The following is a 19,477-nucleotide window of genomic DNA, read 5'->3' as shown; positions in this document are numbered from 1 at the left end:
ACTGTTTTCCCAGGGCTCCAGACCAGCAGGGGGCCCTGATAAACTGCATAAATGGTGCATATTTTCTAGAACAGGGTAGTTTTATACAGTTCTTGTAAATATAGGTAAAATGAGGCAGTGAAGCTTAAAGGGATACTCCACTGTTTTTTCATATTAAACTATGTTATTCCCTTAACTAAGACGAGTTGATACATACCTCTCTTGTCTCAGTGCGTGCACTAAATCGCTCTGTCTTGCGGCGAAACTTTGTTAGCACTTAGCTTAGCCCAGTTCATTCAATAGGGGCCAAGCAGAGAAGCTACCAAACACCTCCACATAAATACAGTTACTCGAGTAGTGTAACTCGACCTAGGACGGTGACACAAAACAAAACGTTGCGCTTTTCTAAGCGTGTAAAATGGATAACTCGATGGATAAAAGTTACGTTGTTTCTATTGACGGAAATGAGTGGGAGGAGGAGAGGGAGCGGGAAAATGTGGAGGTGTTTGGTAGCTTCTCTTCTTGGCCCCTATTGAATGAACTGGGCTAAGCTAAGTGCTAACAAAGTTTCACCGCAAGACAGAGCGATTTAGTGCACGCACTGAGACGAGAGAGGTATGTATCAAATTGTCTTAGTTAAGGGAATAACATAGTTTAATATGAAAAAAAAAAACAGTGGATTTTCCCTTTAAAACAACTTATTCAAAAGAAACGTACTCGGTTACTAACGTAACCTCGGTTCCCTGAGATACGGAACGAGTACTGCGTATGGGGAAAGGTCTCCCTTTTTCCCCGCTGCTGAAGCCTTTTTCAATAACGCAGTGTAACTGCACCGTCATTGGTTCACTCATAGACAAGTTGTTGAACCAATGGCGGCGCGGCATAGCTGCGCGGCCTATGGCGACAAAGCGCGCGAATATTCCCGCCGAAATGGGCGGGGTATAGGGCTATATAAGCAGGCGTTTCGCCATAGGATTTCAGTGTCAATCGACTGAAGCGACGACCCTGAGCCGCAGCCTCGTGGCACGGCAAGTGACGCAGTACTCGTTCCGTATCTCAGGGAACCGAGGTTACGTTAGTAACCGAGTACGTTCCCTTTCGATACTTCACTCGTACTGCGTATGGGGAACGAATTCAACCACGCCGTGCCACGGCTGGGAACGATATAGCTTGCATTTGGCCACCCAGAGGGGGCAAAAAGGACAAGCGGAGGCAAAGCCTAACCGAACCCATGGTTACACTGAAGGAAGATACTTCCTATGGTGGCGTGAAGCGGGACCTGTTGGAAGCCGCTAATCACACCGACAGGACCCGAGCTTGTAAGGTCGGGACATCGAGGTGATAGAACCTGACAAAGGTGGACGGCGAAGACCAGCCGGCCGCCTCACAGATGTCTTGGATGGAAACTCCGTTGGACCAAGCCCACGAGGAAGCCATTCCTCTAGTGGAGTGGGCCCTGACTCCTATGGGGCAATTAGTGCCCAGTGAGGAGTAGCACAGGTTAATAGCATCCACTATCCAACGGGAAATGCGTTGTTTCGAGACCGGAGACCCTTTGGTGCGGCCGCCAAAACAAACAAAGAGCTGATCTGACTGTCTGAAAGACTGTGATCGGTCTATGTAGGTCCTCAATGCCCTGACTGGGCAGAGTAGCTGCAGCTCTGGTTCGTCCGCCGAGGGAGGAAGAGCAGAGAGCGAGATGACCCTGAGCTCTAAACGGAGTTGAGAGCACTTTAGGGACGTAGCCATGCCTAGGTTTCAGAACGACCTTAGAGTCACCAGGCCCGAATTCGAGGCACGCAGGGTTCACGGAGAGGGCCTGCAAATCGCCAACACGCTTTACCGATGCTAGTGCTAGTAGCAGAGCGGTTTTTAGCGTTAGGGGCCTGAGGTCGGCTGAACCCATTGGTTCAAATGGGGCTCCTTTCAAGGCCCTGAGGACCAACGAGAGGTCCCAGGAGGGAATAGTGAGAGGGCGAGGAGGATTCAAACGCCTAGCACCTCTCAAAAAACGGATCACGAGCCCGTTTCGTCCCACCGATTGGCCAGCAATAGGAGCGTGGAACGCTGCAATGGCTGCTACGTAAACCTTAAGCGTGGAAGGGGAGCGCCCCCATTTCCAAGCGTTCTTGGAGGAAAGACAGTATGGAAGATACGTCACTCTCCACAGGGTCTATGTTGCGTGTTGAACACCAATCAACAAAGACTGACCACTTCTGGTCGTAGAGGCGCCTCGTAGATGGGGCTCTAGCCTGAGAAATGGTATTTAGGACGTCCTCGGGGAGGCTAGTCGGCTCCCATCGAGGGACCAGAGGTGCAGAGCCCAGAGCTGCGGCTGTGGGTGCCAGATTGTTCTGTTTGCCTGAGAGAGGAGGTCCCGTCTCAGGGGAATCGGCCACGGGGCTCTTAGAGAGAGCCTGAATAGCTCTGAGGACCAAACCTGGTTCCTCCAGAGCGGGGCCACCAGAAGGACTCTGTGCTGGTCTTCTCTGATACGCCTGATGACCTGGGGGATCAGTGCGATCGGAGGGAAAGCATAAAGGAGCGTGCTGGGCCATGTGTGGGCCAGAGCATCTACTTCCTTCGAGAAAAATGTTGGGCAATGAGAGTTGTCTTCTGAGGCGAAGAGGTCTACCTCTGCCTTCCCGAAGAACTCCCAGATCGTGAGGACCACTTGGGGGTAGAGCATCCACTCGTCGGAGGGGATGTTGCTCCGTGACAACATGTCCGCACCCAGATTGTTCCTGCCAGGAACATGAGTCGCTCTGAGCGACTGAAGCCTCGGAAGAGCCCATTCCAGCAGACGTTTCGCCAGAGCGCATAAGCGGCTGGACGAAAGACCGCCTTGGTGGTTCAGGTATGACACCACCGTCATACTGTCTGACCGAACTAGAACATGACGTCCCGTCAAGTAAGCCTGAAAGAACTGAAGGGCTTTCATCACTGCTAGCATCTCTAGACAGTTGATGTGTAAATGGCTTTCCTCGTGGCTCCACGAGCCGAAGGCCGGTCTGCCCTCGCACACAGCGCCCCAGCCCAAGTTGGAGGCGTCTGTTGAGAGCACCGTCCTCCGTGAGACCGCCTGTAAGGGGACTCCGCGTTGGAACCATACTGGATCCATCCAAGGTTTCAGGGCTAGAAGACAGGCCCGATTGACCTTGAGACATAGGCGGCCGTGCCGCCATGCGCTGGGAGGAACCCGGAACTTCAACCAGTACTGAAGAGGCCGCATCCGAAGAAGGCCTAGCTGCAGCACCGGGGAGGCGGAAGCCATCAGCCCTAGCAGCCTCTGGAAAAACTTCAGAGGGAGATAGGCTTTGTTCGTGACAGATGCCGTGAGCTGCTGAATTGCCAGGGCGCGCTCTGGCGAGACTACTGCCGTCATACGGACCGAGTCGAAAACTGCTCCCAGAAACGAGATTCGTTGAGTGGGGCATAGCGAGCTCTTGGCTAAGTTGACCCTGAGACCCAGGCATTGTAGATGGCTGAGGAGCACGGATCTGTGGCGTTCCAGCTCGTCTCGTGAACGGGCTAAGATGAGCCAGTCGTCGAGATAATTCAGAACCCGGATTCCCATCTGTCTCAGAGGGGAAAGCGCCGCGTCCATGCACTTGGTGAAAGTGCGGGGAGCTGTGAGACAGCCCGAAGGGCAGGACCGTATATTGGTATGCCACCCCTTCGTATGCGAATCTCAAGAATCGTCTGTGACGGGGGGCTATCTGGATGTGAAAATACGCATCCTTCAGGTCCAGCGAGCAGAACCAGTCCTCGGGGCAAATGTGCGCGAGGATCTGCTTCCAGCGTCAGCATTTTGAACTTCCGTCTCGTGAGGGAGTGATTCAAAAGCCTGAGGTCTAGGATGGGTCTGAGACCGCCATCCTTTTTGGGGACCAGAAAGTAGCGGCTGTAAAAGCCTGTCTCGCTCTCTGACGGAGGAACCATTTCCACAGCTCCTTTTTCCAGCAACGACATGACTTCGGCCCGGAGGACATGAGCGTCGTCCGGATTGACCGATGTTTGAAGCACCCCGGCGAAGCGGGGGGCCGTCGTGCAAACTGGAGCGAGTAGCCCTGGTTTACGATCCCCATGACCCATTCTGACACATCGGGGATGGCCTGCCAGGCCTCGGCCCGAGTGGCTAGGGGTTGAATAATGTTGGGTGACAGACCGCCGTTGAGAGGGTCGTACACCGCGAGGGGTGGAAGAGGAAATTTGCTCTTTTTGTGATGAGGTAAAAATTTGTCCGCCGTGAAAACGGCGTTTGGAGTGGGCGCAACAGGTGTGGGCCCAGCTGTCACTTGGAGTATGTTTCCCACGCCCGGAAATAAACGAGGCGGGAGGGGAAATTACCCGTGGGAGCTTTTGGGGTGGTCCGGTCGTAACGGGACGGTCCCCCATCCTCTTCCTGTCCGACGAATCAGGACGACTTCGGAGGCACCGGGTCCAGCACAATCCTGGGCCGGGGTCCCTGGCGCCTCGGGAAGGGAGGGCGCTTCGCAGGGCGCGAGCGCTGGCGATGCTCCTGGGGCGGCGCTGCCTGTGTTGCAGGTGGGGCTGGTTTGTTCTGCTGAGCCGGCGCAGTCCTGGGGCGGCTAGACGCAGAAGCGGAGCTGGAGCGCTTAGGCAAGAAATGCCTCATAGCCTGAGACGATTTCTGCGCGGCAGTAAAGCGCTCAGTGAAGCCATCCACTGCAGGCCCGAAGAGACCAGAAGGCGAGACCGGGGCGTCTAAGAAGGCCGTCTTGTCTAGGTCTTTGATCTCCGTTAGGTTGAGCCACAGGTGGCGCTCCAACACGACCAGGCTGGCCATGGAACGACCGATGGCCTGGGCCGTAGCCTTCGTAGCTCGCAGGGCAAGATCCGTGGCGCTGCGGAGATCTTTGAAGGCTGGCGCGTCGATTCCAGACTCATCCAGAGAGCGGAGGAGTTTGGCCTGGAATGCTTGAAATATGGCCATGGTGTGGAGCGCAGAGGCAGCTTGGCCCGCCGAGGTGTAAGCCCGTCCAGCCAGAGTAGAGGTGGTCCGACAGGGCTTGGAAGGAAGGGCCCTCTTCGTCTTCCAACCCACAGCCGCGGGAGGACAGAGGTGAGCAGCCACCGCTTCATCTAGGGGTGGCAAGCGCTCGTATCCCTTCTCCTCGGCGCCGTCGACGGCGGTGAGGGCGGAGCGGTGCGTAGTGTGGAGGCGGGCAGAGTAAGGAGCGCGCCACGACTTCGTCAGCTCTTCGTGGACCTCAGGAAAGAAGGGCGCTGAACGCTGGCGAGGTGCTTGGCGGCGGCCTGGCAGAAACCATTCGTCCAGGCGGCTGCGAGACGGCTCCTCTGGAGGGGCCCACTCGAGGTCCAGCTCTTCAACGGCTCTAGACAGGATGCGGAAGAGCTCGGCATCCATGCCCTGGCCATGCTCGATGGGTTCCAAGGGAGGCGGTGGAGCGGGGTCTTCCGGCTCGCCAGCCCATCCTTCCGCTTCGGAAGCCGCAAGAGACATGGAGTCGTCTTGTTCGTCGTCTGTTCCCCCGAATGAGACGAGGTCACTCGCTTCTGCGGAGGGACGCTGCTCAGGGCGAGAGAACAGAACTGGAGAGAGTTCCCTGGGAGGAGAGGGCGAGGCACGCGGGGCTGGGCCAGCGTGAGCTCGCTCAACTCCTGGCGCTGAGTCGCTCTACCCCGCTGTCTTTCCTCGCCGGACCGCGGGAGGAAGGAGACGGGGAGGGCGCGAGCGGCGAGATCGCCCTCAGTGAAGAAGGCGACCCGCGAGCGCAGGGAAGCGAGACTCATACACTCGCAGTGCGGGCATGAGTCTCCAGCGAGCGCGCCGTCTGCGTGGGGCTTGCCCAGGCAAGCGACACACTCGCTGTGTCCATCGTCGTCGTGCAGGGGGGCCCTGCAAGTACCACATGAGTGGCGGGGCATCGTGAGACGCCGCTGCCGTGAAAACGGCAATTGGGTGGCTCTTTTAGAGCGGCGAGGGCCGCGGAAGCTCTTAAAGCGGTGAAAACCGCTGGAAATCGCTCTTTTAGAGCGGCTTTTAATCCGCGGATGAATCTCTCTGGGGGCGCGCCGGATGGCGGCAGGGGACGCACAGGAAGCGGCCGGAAGCGGGAAGCGGGAGGCGGCGGCTCGGCGACGGCGCTAGAAGCTGCAGTCCGCGAGGGCGCCGGCGCTTTCTTCCACCGGCGAGTCCAGGCGAGTCCGCTGCGGGAGCCTCTTCAGACGGCGGCGAGAGCAGAAGGCGGCGAGCTTCTTCGGCTTCAGGCGGAGATCAGCGAAGAGAAGTAGATGTCGTCGCTGAAGGAGAAAACACTGAAATCCTATGGCGAAACGCCTGCTTATATAGCCCTATACCCCGCCCATTTCGGCGGGAATATTCGCGCGCTTTGTCGCCATAGGCCGCGCAGCTATGCCGCGCCGCCATTGGTTCAACAACTTGTCTATGAGTGAACCAATGACGGTGCAGTTACACTGCGTTATTGAAAAAGGCTTCAGCAGCGGGGAAAAAGGGAGACCTTTCCCCATACGCAGTACGAGTGAAGTATCGAAAGGGAACATGCTTTGCAAAAGGGATGGAAACTACCATGGCTTGACATTAACACCGGCCAACCCGCCAAATGCGGGTGTATTTCACCAAGTACAACATTCCAATCAACCAATCAGATTTGAGGGACAAGTTTACCATTTATGCCAAGTTTAGGCTTACAACCTGGGTAAGGTGCTTCCACAACAGTGTTATTCAACTATCATTTCCCTCTGATTTTAGGGATAAGTTATAGGTTAGGTTTAGGGGTTGGGAAAAGGTTAGGACTCAATTTTCGGATAGGAATGTTGTTTCAGGATCAACAAATTATGTAGATCCAGTAATATGTCTTACTTGGCAAAATCACGGTGACCGTTAAAGGGCTTGAATTTCGGCATGGGATTGCGCATATTGCACATGTTGTTACTGTCACTTGACTTTCCAGCATCAGTTTCGATGCTTCACTGTCATTTATAAATTCCCTCCGTTTGCCTCATTGGATAGTAAAGTGTCCATTGAATGCGCACTTCTGAATCTCTGAAGTAGAAGTAGTACGTCATCCGAGGACTTTTTGTCTACTGTTTTCGAATACTATTCGGACATACTGTTTTTCACATAATATATAGTAGGGAAGTATTCGATTTCAGATGCAGCTCATGTTTATCTGAGGAACAGACTAGCAATAACACCTTATTTTAAGCACCCTTAATCTAAGCAAAAGCATAATTCTTCGCAAAAATGGTAAACCAAAATGTCAGAAACTCTCAACATAACTGGATATTAAACATTATGTCTTCCCCTTGTGTCACAATCCAAAAGTTCAACATTTACTCTCCTGCAAAGTATGCTGAGGAACTACAAATTCCCTGCCGTTTCAACAAAAAATTCTGATTAAAAATGGTAATCAGTAAACGTACAGAAAGGAAAGTTGTGACAAAATGATCAAGAAATGTGACAAAGTTTGGTCATTTTTATTAATCGAAGAACTCTGTGATGGGTCTGAAACCACTTTATACTTTGCAACAAAACTAGGTCTCCACTTAAAGGCTGTTAGTAAAGGGTCGGGAGATATCTCGTTTTGTAGCGTCTTAATGTGCTGCTCCCTTCCTGTATGTGGCATCCGTGCCCAGGACATCCCGACGTCATAATCTGTTCCTGTATACATGGAGGTACCCTGTTGGTGAATAAAAAACTGATGAAGGATTAAATCCTTATACTACAAGCAGTATAAAAATAATCTGTGGCTTTGTCACCTCTGGTCGACTCATTTAATCTCCACTCCTGTCCGTTTCTCATCTGGTCTTCCGCCACATTTCCAGGTGACCTTTCTTTCAACCTCTTCCTGTGCCTATTAGCACTCATTACCCCCCTCCCGCTGGGTTTCTCGCACTCTCTTAACCATCTGCCTCTGGTCTCTCTTATCCGCTACCCTGCTGAGTCGCGGGGCTGCTCAAAGAGTCCCGGGCGCCGTGCCGTCTTACATTAAGAGCTTGTGACCCCTGAACCAGGCCTTGCACGAAGCCGCAATAAAGGCGATTGACGGCCGCTCGCTTTATGTGCTAAAAGAGACGACTTCAGAGCAAGCCCCGGTATGCCTTATAAAACACTGGAAAGCACCTTTTAATTGATTTCCTAGGTAGTTCTAAGATGCCAGCCCTTCCTTTCTTTGGTAAATGGGTAGGATCATCAAGCTGAGGTACGTCTGGGGTCTGGCCATAATCGGCGGTGAAAATAGCCCAGGCCTGACTGTGATTTAGTTTGCACATGGTCCGCTCTCATATGCGTGTTTACAGTTTTATGACCCAGGGGAACCAAGGAAGCAGAAGGGAGTGTGAAATATAAAGGCCATAACAGGTTGGTCTAATGAGCTGCTATGATCCTATAACACACAATATATGAGAGGGTTCAAACGGAAAATACAACCCTGTTGACTTTATACTTAGAACATGATATACAGGCGCCTTTTGGGAAACTAATAAAACAAAAAGTACAGCTTAGTGTTACATAGATAGCATAGCTTAGATATTCGAATTTAATGATAAGAGCAACACCAACATTTAAAACACTATTAAAGGAATGTGGGGTAAAACACACAAAAAGTAAAGGTTTATTGAACTTTTTTTAAATCGCAAAGTAAGTCATTCAATGGTTGCTTTCCACAAAAACTGTAAACACAGTGGTGCTATCAAAACATACGCTCTTTTTATTTAAAAAATCCGACCAGCTCAACATAGCAACAGTGACTCAACCAATGGCGTGAGTTTGGGGTGGGGCTATCTGTGTTGTCCGACCAATGATAGACAGGAGAGTGATCTGGAAATCTGTTTGAATGGTTTTTGCAATGGTTTGAATGATTTTGTGTTTTTGTATTTACTTGAGCCGCTAATTTACTTTTCTAATACATGTTCCTGAAAGATTGTGAAATATTATTGCAAGCGATTTATCAGTTTATGTTATTCCAAAGAAGAGAAGAACTTTATATTCTTAATCTTGGTTCTAAATATAACTTGCTCTAAAGCAACTTTTGGCTAATGTCACCTAGGGCGAAAAATATGCCACCTCAAATACTTATGAATAGAATCCCGTCCTGTCATACTATTTATTTATTTATTTTTTCAATTATGTTCTTCTCGGAAATGCAATAAATCTACAATGAAAAATGTATACTTCCTTAATTCATACATTTGGACTGCATATCATATTAGCTTAGCAGACTTGGCAACATCTAATAAACCTTTTTTTTTGCTTCAGCCAGTACATTGAGGCAGGAAAGATAGGCCCTACGTTTCTTTTATGAGCAACTTCGTCTTCTTGAGCATTTGTTGAGATCACGACACGTAGCATGCATTATACATATGCTCTAAAACGTGTGCCTTGCTTCGCTAATGGTGAAAGATGGCTAAGCATACAACCCAGCTCTTTGAATTGGACATTTCTAGGTTTCCATAAATCTAAAAATACACCACAGCTCAGACTCTGTTCTGCTGCCTAGACACACACGTGTGCGAGTGAGCACGTGTGTGTGTGTGTGTGCAAACAGCACTCGTAATCGTGCGCAATACAATGTTTGCCAAACCTTGTTAAAACAGACATCCTGATCTCTAATCGAGTATGAGGCGAGGACACGTGTGAGAGTGTGGACGAGGAAAACAGGCTAAGGGGTTAAGACGAAGAGAGAGGGTGAAACTTAAGAGAAAGACCACAAAAACTCCTGTCTGGTTACTTCAGTGCTTCTTAAGAAGTATTTTTAGCATGGATTTTGGTGCTGAAATATTCAGCTCTGGTACATATCTTTTTTTTTTTTTTAACAGTGAGGAAGCACAGATGTCAGTTATCAATGGCAATTTTTGTATAATATACAAAATATATATGTGTATTTAGTAATTTTTCCTCAATTAAAGGTGCCGTAGAACGTCTTTTTAAAAGATGTAATATAAGTCTAAGGTATCTCCTGAATGTGTCTGTGAAGTTTCAGCTCAAAATACCCCATCATTAAATATGAGCCGATTTAGGCTGCGGCCCCTTTAAATGCTCACGCTCCCCACCCATGGAGCTCGTGCTTGCCTTTAACAGCATAAACAAAGTCCACACAGCTAATATAACCCTCAAAATTGTTCTTTACAAAGTGTTCATCATGCAGCATGTCAAATCGCGTAAGTATGGTATTTATTTGGATGTTTACATTTGACTCTGAATGAGTTTGATATGCTCCGTGGCTAAAGCTAACATTACACACTGTTGGAGAGATTCATAAAGAATGAAGTTGTGTTTATGAATTATACAGACTGCAAGTGTTTAAAAAATGAAAATATCGTGAATACAGTAAGAAACGATGGTAACTTTAACCACATTTAACAGTACATTATAGAACATGCTAACGAAACATTTAGAAAGACAATTTACAAATATCACTAAAAATATCATGATATCATGGATCATGTCAGTTATTATCGCCCCATCTGCCATTTTTCGCTGTTGTTCTTGCTTGCTTACCTAGTCTGATGATTCAGCTGTGCACAGATCCAGACGTCCTGCCCTTGTCTAATGCTTGAACATGAGCTGGCATATGCAAATATTGGGTGCGTACATATTAATGATCCCAACTGTTACGTAACAGTCGGTGTTATGTTGAGATTCACCTGTTCGTCTGAGGTCTTTTAAACAAATGAGATTTATATAAGAAGGAGGAAACAATGGTGTTTGAGACTCACTGTATGTCATTTCCATGTACTGAACTCTTGTTATTTAACTAACTATGCCGAGGTAAATTCAATTTTTAATTCTAGGGCACCTTTAAAAAGTTTTATGAATAAAAAAATTTACTCCAGTCCTATCAGCAGCCTTTTTATAATTGGTTTTATTTGACAAGGTCGCCATCATGTTGAAATCACATGACCTTTGAATGTGGAAAAAAATTGTCATGGCTGACTGTGAAAAGTGCATTTCTAAAAGGCATTTTTTTTCTTTCTCAATTCTTCATCCCCACCACTAGGTGTCAGTATACTATGTACACCCACTGTCTTCTGGACATATTAATTTTGAAATAAAGCTAAAAATGAACTGTTTGTTTGAAAAGTACTGTGTAAAATTTTACTCTTTTATTCACTAACATTATAGACCTTAGAAACAAGTATGGAGCCATCTTTTAAATTTTGTCATTGAACTTCCGTTTTTGCAGAAGCTCTATGGTAGCGCTGTCGAAGAGTAATTAGCTAGTGAAGTGGATTAACTTATTGTAGAGTTAACGAAAATCATGAGCATTGTAATGTTTGAAGAGGATGTCATAACAGATGTCAGTAGACCGGGACGGTTTTAAAATGAGCGGCTTATCCATAAATCCGTAAGATCTTACCTTCATGCTGTGGAAATACAAACTGGAAAACAGTACACAATGAGTGCAGCACTGAAAAGGGCCCACACACTTTTAGAGATAAGATCATTTGCTGTGTTTTGACTCTGACTGGTGGAATTTTCTGTACAGCATCATGGGTAATGTAGTTTTGACTTCTGGAACCAACTGTTGCACTCTATAGTTTTAAAGAAATCACCACTGTGTACACACTAGTACGTTGCTGTACAATAACCATAAGAGAAACCGATAACAAACAGATAAATCACAAGGCTTTCTGCAAATCGCCAGGCTGGGACAGAGAGAGAAAAAAATGAGAATGTGCTTACTTAGTCGACTATAAAAACAGCAAACGATAATGTCCCGTCATTCTCAGTATGATGCATTAATTTTATAATCCCTCACTGAGTTTTATCGACTGCAGTAGCTGTCATTCGGTGCGCGAGGTTCTTCCAGTGAGCAAGGAAAACGTGCCGTGACTGAAACGGCAAGTCATTATGCAAAATAATAAGTTCTTCATAATTGCTTCCACTCAAACAATAAAAAATGTCACAATAAATAAATCTCATCAGCCTAATGGTCTGTTGCATTGGCTGACAGGGTCGAGACAAATGAACAAAACACACCAAGAACAGATATAATGGATTAGAGTGTGTTTTGCTGCCATATATTCAGTTATTTATTTATTTATTTTTTATATATAATTATACAAATTAGTATTACATTTATTTTTAGTGTATATTATCTACATGTTTTAACTGAAACGTACTCAAACTGCGAGAGCAAAATGAAAAAAAAATCCCCAACAAATAAAAACAGAGGGGAAAAAGGAAGTGTAATTAAGGAACATTTACAACCTAGCCAGTCAAAGCGACAGCTCAAGTGCTATCCGAATGTTATCCAGTCACTGAAGACGTAAGCTAATGCTAGGTAAAGGGGTCGTTTGAGTGCTTTATTTAACTTAAAATCCTTGCTTTCCAACAAGGTCAATGAGACATGCTCAAATTACCATGCTTGCCGCTGCTAAAATCTGGATTACGAGCCACTGGATTACGAACGGAGTATTTGAGTCTTAAAGAAATCCTAATCCCCGAGCTGTCACGCATGGAGTCAGAAGTGTGTCTTAAACAGAGAGCATGAATGTTTTGTTTTTAAAATTGCTACACATTTATTTGGCCTTTTAGCATTTAGCATTAGCGGTTCCACTCTATAAAAGTTGCAACATTTTAGAAACCTCAAATTCGGTCATCTTTACTGTAATTTCAGATATCAGAAACCACTTCTGAGTGATCTTTGACCTGTTTGGGTCATTTTTTTCTTTTATCCAGTGTAGTTTTTTCATGATTTTAGAGGAAACATGCTACACAACCTGTTGCCATTAGCATCTGCTTAATTTGACTACCTTCTGCCAAGTGACAAATTAATTTGCGTTTAAACGTCACAAAGTTGGACACACTGTCTTTGACGTCAACAACAAAAGGTTTGGGACATGTTTTCTCCTCCTTGGTGATTAACCCATGATTAGCATACTTATTTTGCTACTCTAACAACCTATGACCATTTGGTTGCATTTTATTATTAGCATTTAGCATTGTTAGCATTGTTTTGTACTCAAACATACCTTCATTTTAGAGTTGCGAAACATAGAAAGATGGTAATAGTGAAGGTAGAACATGTTTTGCTAACATTTCACGGTAGCTAATGGGAGGCTTTTGGTAGTAGCTGTCTGTTTATGGTGATCTACCCTTTCAAACTAAACTTCAGCCCAACTCTTGGCATACTAGCATGTGCCAAACATCACACTTTCATCTATAATATATTCTGACATCCATTCTTCTTCATTGGATCCAAATCCAAGGAGACACTTAATGAGTAGATGGTAAAGAACAGATAATTCACTCAGTGTCAAAACCCTAAAGAGATTACCTGAATAATACAGTCAACGGAGGATGATGTCTAATGTCCAAACCTCCCCTGAACCCTAATGTGACATGACCCTGTTGTTATGACACTGGATCAGTGTTGCCAAGTCCGTGGTTTTCCCGGGGAATCGGACTACTTTTACACTGTTGTTTTAAAGGTTGTTTTTCATGTCCGTGGGTTGGAGAGACCCCAAATATATTTAGCCCCTGGAATGCGACTTTTACCTGGGGAACCCTGCCAAAAACATGGATTTTACCCCTCGGAACATGATTTTTAGTTGACTAGTTTTGAGTAGCAATTGGGCGGGTTTTGTTGTGAAAACTTGGCAACCCTGCACTGGATAAAGAACAGAAGGTCTCATTCACTAACCGTGCATATGCACAAATTTGCAAGTGAAATCTGAGAACGAATGTTTTAACGAACAATTCATGATTCATCAATAATTTTCCTACTACATGATTATTTCATCTTAAATATAGTTCATCATATACAGATATATAAAGCAAGCTCAAGCTGTGAGGTTTCTATACAGCCCATGTATAGAGATGGGTGTGTTTATGAATGACCTTGGGCAAGATCATTTAAAACGTGTTGCAAATTATATATACATATATGTATACATATATTTATATATTTATATCTCACTCATGTAAATCGTGTTCAATCGAGACAATACACGTTTCACAGCACTCTGTGTCTCTGCCACTCAAGCAGTATAATGTTCCTCAAACAAAGAAGCTGACAGAGTTAATAATCACATCTCTGTCTTCATCACTCCTCTTTCCTTTTACCAACATGTTGCCAGCGAGATAACATGACAGCAAATTGGCTAATGCAAAAAACGCAAAGTGGCTGAAGGAACACTGGGCGCTACTGTGAATTATTCACAACAATGCAATCGTTCAGCACGAGGTGACAAACACTTGTCGATGGCCACAGAAGACTAATCACAAGCCATTTCATGTATTTAATTAGCTAGAGGTGCAAACAGCATAGATTAAACAATGAGCTGAATTTGTTTTCAACTAGCAAATGTGTCAGGGTTTTCTTCTGTAGTTGTGGAGAGTAAGAAATACTTAAGGATTTATGCAAGTCAAGAGTGTTATCGGCATACACCAACATGGCTGTGTTTATAACTCTAATGCAATTCTAACTGTTACATGACATGTTCAGTATATGATTGCTACACATATTATAATCAGTTGATTAAAGGAGGTAGATTTATTGACAATAAAATGGCATTTTTATGCAAATTCAACTGTCACTTTGAGGCATTTCTGTAGGCATTTAGTAGCGCATAACGCTAACAATGCTAAGACTAAATGTTTGAATCTCAGGGAATGTAACTGATAAAATATACTTGTATGAAATTGAAGTTGCTTTGGATTTTACATAAATGTAAATGTGCAGTCAAAAGTTTAGAATAATTAAAATTTTTTAGTCTTAGAAGTCTTTATCATATCATACACATTTTAAAATGAGTGCTGTCAAATAGATTATTCACAATTAATCACATCTAACATAAAACTTTGTGAATGTGTGTATATATATATATATATATATATATATATATATATATATATATATATATATATATATATATATATATATATATATATATATCAGGGGCCTCCAGGGGGCAAGGGAGGCAGTGCCTCCTCAAAAAAAAAAAAAATAGGATGAGAAAATAATCCATATCACAAATAAAACAACACAAATATTACAAATTATGACATTAAAAAGAGCATAAGTCACTCGTACTTCTTAAGCAACACTGTCCAACAGCGACACCCGCAGGTAAAGTTACAGCAGGAGTCATGCCTCCCTTTGCTCTCATAGAAAACCATTAGACCCCTGGCATGCGGTGGGTTTTGTGGGGGGTAATTGAGAATGAATGGGGGAAAGTCACGTGAGAGGAGGCAATGTCTCAATCGTGCTATGAATGGATTTAATAGGTTATGAGTGGATATGATTGGTTTGTGCGATAAATCCCGTCTCTTGTTGACGTACATGTTTCGCATGTCAGTTTGAATGAACAAATGATGGCTTCAATGTGAAGACTGATTGAAAAGTAAGTAAACAGATCACAGTTAGATATCACCACTTTGTCACGTCAAAATCAAACTTGAAATGGACTGAAACATGATGACTGCAGGGGTTTTTAGTGCAATCAGCTTGGTGAAATTAAAAATATAACTGTGTCTGTGACAGACGGTGTTTACGGAGCATGACTGATGATCCAAAATAGCCTAAGTTGACTATTAAAAAGAAAAACATCAATACACAAATAAAATATATGTTTAAATTATTATTGCCTTTAGTTATTATTTTGGAATGAATGAATAAATGCTTAAAACACTAACTTGATGAGACTGACTTGGTTTTGATAAATAGAACATTTATTACATTACATTGTTAATGTAAAATTCAAAAATAGAATTGCATTTGTTTTCTTTTTTGATGTAATGTAATGTTCATTTATCAAGGTTAAGAGTTATGCACATGAATTTACATTGATTCATAAACAAATAAAAAATGTGCCTCCTCATTTCAGAACACTGCATGCCACTATATATATATATATATATATATATATATCTTAGTATTACTTTGTTCACGTTAGTTAATAAAAATACAGCTGTTCATACTTCATGTTAGCTCAGGTCCATTAAATATTAACAGATACAACATCTGATTTTAATAATGCATTGATAAATGTTAAAATTAACATTAACTGAGATTAATAAAAGCTTTGAAGTATTTTTCAGTGTTGGTTTATGTTAAGTAATGTAGTTAAAGGGATAGTTCACCCAAAAATGAAAATTCTGTCATCATTTACTCACCCTCAAGTTGTTCCAAACCTGTATGAATTTCTTTCTTCTGCTGAACACAACACAACAAATATATTTTGAACAAAATATGAGAAACCAAACAGCTGATGGGCCTCATTAACTTTCATGGTATGGGAAAAGAAAATACTATGGAAGTCAATGAGGCCCTTCAACTGTTTGGTTACCCATATTCTCAGTAAATGATGAGAGAATTTTTATTTTTGGATGAATTATCCCTTTAACTCATAGAACCTTTTTGAAAAATGTTACCAATGTATTTATTCTTAATGTGAAGAAATGTCTATGTTTATCCTCCACACTTTTTTGGGACACAATCAATGCTTTTCAAAGTCCTTGTCCACTCCAACTTTTACAGCCGTTCCAAACACCTGAACAAAAGAGGGCTTGTCAGTGGTTCCAGGTGCTGCTTGTACCTCAGAGTACAGGTGTGCTTTTATACGCGTTCAGTGGCAGGGCAAGAGGGTGGAAGATTGAGACCGCGGTGGCATGTTTCAGCCCTGATCAGATCTGCATGATCTCGGCTCTAACAAGCATCACGGTGAACTGCAGATCCCCGCTGAGCCGCGCAGGAGAAACACCCCCGCGCATCAAAAGAACAATCAGTGGGCCAGAGGGAGAGAAGCTGTGTGGGAGAAGGTGTAATTATGCTCGGATAATCACGAGTCGACAATTCATCAGCGAAAACATGAGCATTCGGCACAAATGTCTTGGTACTGTGTGTATTAGCACAAGCTGAAACTAAAACCAGACTGTAAAAAGTGAAATGTGAAGTATACGGACGACATGAAATGGAACTCTTTCTACATGATCTGTCCTTTAAAAAGACTTTTGTTGCTGTAAACTAATGTAACCAGGTGGAAGCTGTCATATTACAGTAAATGCTATTTTTCAATTGAATAAAACTTGTTTTTTTTTTTGACTAATTAAAATTTTATCAAAGTAAGCATGTTTTAGTTACCATGACAAAACATTTAGTAATATATATATATGTGTGTATATATATATATATATATATATATATATATATATATATATATATATATATATATATATATATATATATATTCAATGTTAATATAAAAAATAACTATATTAATAATAATTGTTAATAATATTACAATTTTAGAACAAATATGATTGATAAGGTATAATGCTGTATAAGAAATTAATACAATGTAATTCATACTTCATAATTTAAATATAGTCAGTGAATATTATTTTTGAATTGAATAAAAATTTTCATTCAGAATCCTGAAGCATATGTTTCATTTATAATATACATGCATAGTAAATTATTTTCGTGATTTGTTATGACAACATTTTTACTTTTGTCAAGTCAACTTAATAATTTGATGTGGTTCAGATAACACTATATTTTGAGTTTCAGTTTCAGCTTCATTGTATTAACTCAAATGTTTAATTTCAATGAACTCAAAATTTTAAGGCAACCAGGTAACTTACTTTTTTTTTTTACTTAAACCAACTATTCTTTTTTTACAGTTTGACAGAATATTCTATAAATATATGAAACCTTAATATACAAAAATATTAAATATAATAATAATGTTTATTAATAATATTCCATTTTAAAATAAATAATATCATAGTGTATAATATACTATTAAATTTAATTCAGTTCATTGTACTTATTAATTTAATCTAAACTAATATAGCAAAGTTGATCATGAGTTGATATTACAGTAAATATTAATTTTGAATGGAATAAAACTTATTAATTTAGGTCATATGCAGCGTATTCAGAATTTTTTGTTTACATAGACATGTATAGTATATATATTAATATTTATGAGTGTTGTATTTTGTATTGTATTTATTTACAGTATGAGTGAGATTCAAATGATGTATTATGCATTTATATGTATAATTTTATATAATTATGATAATAATATATAAAAATGTTCACTGATCTGGTAATTCATGCCTAATACTTTTATAATTTGTGAGGAATTACCACTGGATTCAAATTCGTGACAGTCGTGCAAACAGAAATTAGATGCGTAAAACTAATTAACAACTTCAAATGAGTGAATCTGATTGTCAATCTCCACCGAACGACTGCGAACGGGTTTAATATATGCGAAAAGCTTAACCAAATCAGGCCCCTGCCTGATCTACACATGGGGGTTGGATGTGCGTGTGGCAGTGTGGCTGAGAACATGGGTGTGTGCCTCTTTCATTTCACATAGGGCTCATGGGTGTGTGTCTCGCTCTATAGAAGAGCAGCAAATATGAGCCAAAGCTGAGGTCTGAAACCAGGCTACAAGTTACAAGGGTTCAAACATCACAAATTCACCAACACCGCGGATACTTGGATCTCACTTTCAAAACCTGGAAATAAATCTCTTAAAATAACAAAGTTACAATCACAAACAAACGCGAGGTCGCGCATATACCCACCCGACTCCCATCTTCATGGCCTACTTGAGGGAAATGTGAGATTGTCATTGTTTAGAGTGACCGCAGGGCTCAAAGTGTCACATAGTCCCCTCCGTTGAACAATATGCTCCCTCTGTTTTTGTAAAACTGGCAGACACACTAGTTGCGTCGGTAATTCTAGACAGCAGCATTCAGCTCTGGTTCCTCTTTGACCTTTAGGTAATGCTTTATGATCAGCTCCTTCTAAAACATGCTAAAACAAAACGTGGCGGAAACCTCAAATCCTCCAACTCAGACTGCACAGTATGGGTGTCACTGTCACACCAGTTAAAGTGCCATCAAAATAATGTCTTATTGTAATCGTTTAAAGAGATGGCGACTCTATCGCTGCGTCCAACAGTTCACCAACTATATAGTATGCGAAAAACAGTACGGCAACAGAGAAGTATGTCTGAAAACATAGCGTTCGAAAAACAGTAGCAAAAAGTCCTCAGATGACCTACTACTTCTGGTGAGATTCTGAAGTGCGCATTCAATGGACACTTTACTATCCCATGAGGCAGCGGGAGGGGATTTGTGAATGGAGGTGAAGCGACGCAACTGACTCCATAGGTCACATGACAGTGACAACATGCCGGATGTAGTACATCCAAATTTCATTCATACTACCCACATACATACTTTTTTAATGGTCGAGAAGTAAGTTTCAAGCCAAATGTAGTGCCAACGATAGAGTATGCGATTTCGGACACAACGTATAACTAACCAGAACGCCAGTTCAATATTCAAATAACATTTTGTTACAATTACATCTAATATGCTGTGAAAATATTGTAAAACAAATAATATAATCATGAATCAAATTTTGTTTAGACAACTTAAAGTAGTCTCAATAACACTCAAATGAATTTTATGCAAATTAATAAAATCTGACTATTAAAACTCAACATGAAACGTTGTTTG

General features: G+C 42.9%; 1 protein-coding gene across 2 annotated transcripts in view; it reads right to left on the bottom strand.

Annotated features, from left to right (window-relative positions):
- gpc1a (glypican 1a) overlaps positions 1–19,477 on the bottom strand; it is a 38,634-nt gene that overhangs the window by 16,529 nt on the left and 2,628 nt on the right. Inside the window, exon 1 of one of the 2 annotated variants that reach the window (XM_067396005.1) lies at positions 13,269–13,301. The exons of the other annotated variant lie outside the window; for it this stretch is intronic. The gene's annotated coding sequence lies outside the window, so the exon portion shown is untranslated. Of the gene's footprint in view, positions 1–13,268; positions 13,302–19,477 lie in introns of those variants that run through there. 2 annotated transcript variants of the gene reach the window in all.

Source organism: Chanodichthys erythropterus, chromosome 10, assembly GCF_024489055.1.
Source record: "Chanodichthys erythropterus isolate Z2021 chromosome 10, ASM2448905v1, whole genome shotgun sequence".
NCBI classification, from domain to species: domain Eukaryota; kingdom Metazoa; phylum Chordata; class Actinopteri; order Cypriniformes; family Xenocyprididae; genus Chanodichthys; species Chanodichthys erythropterus.
The sequence above is the reverse complement of the archived record's forward strand: the minus strand, read 5'-3'. Positions and strand labels throughout refer to the sequence as shown.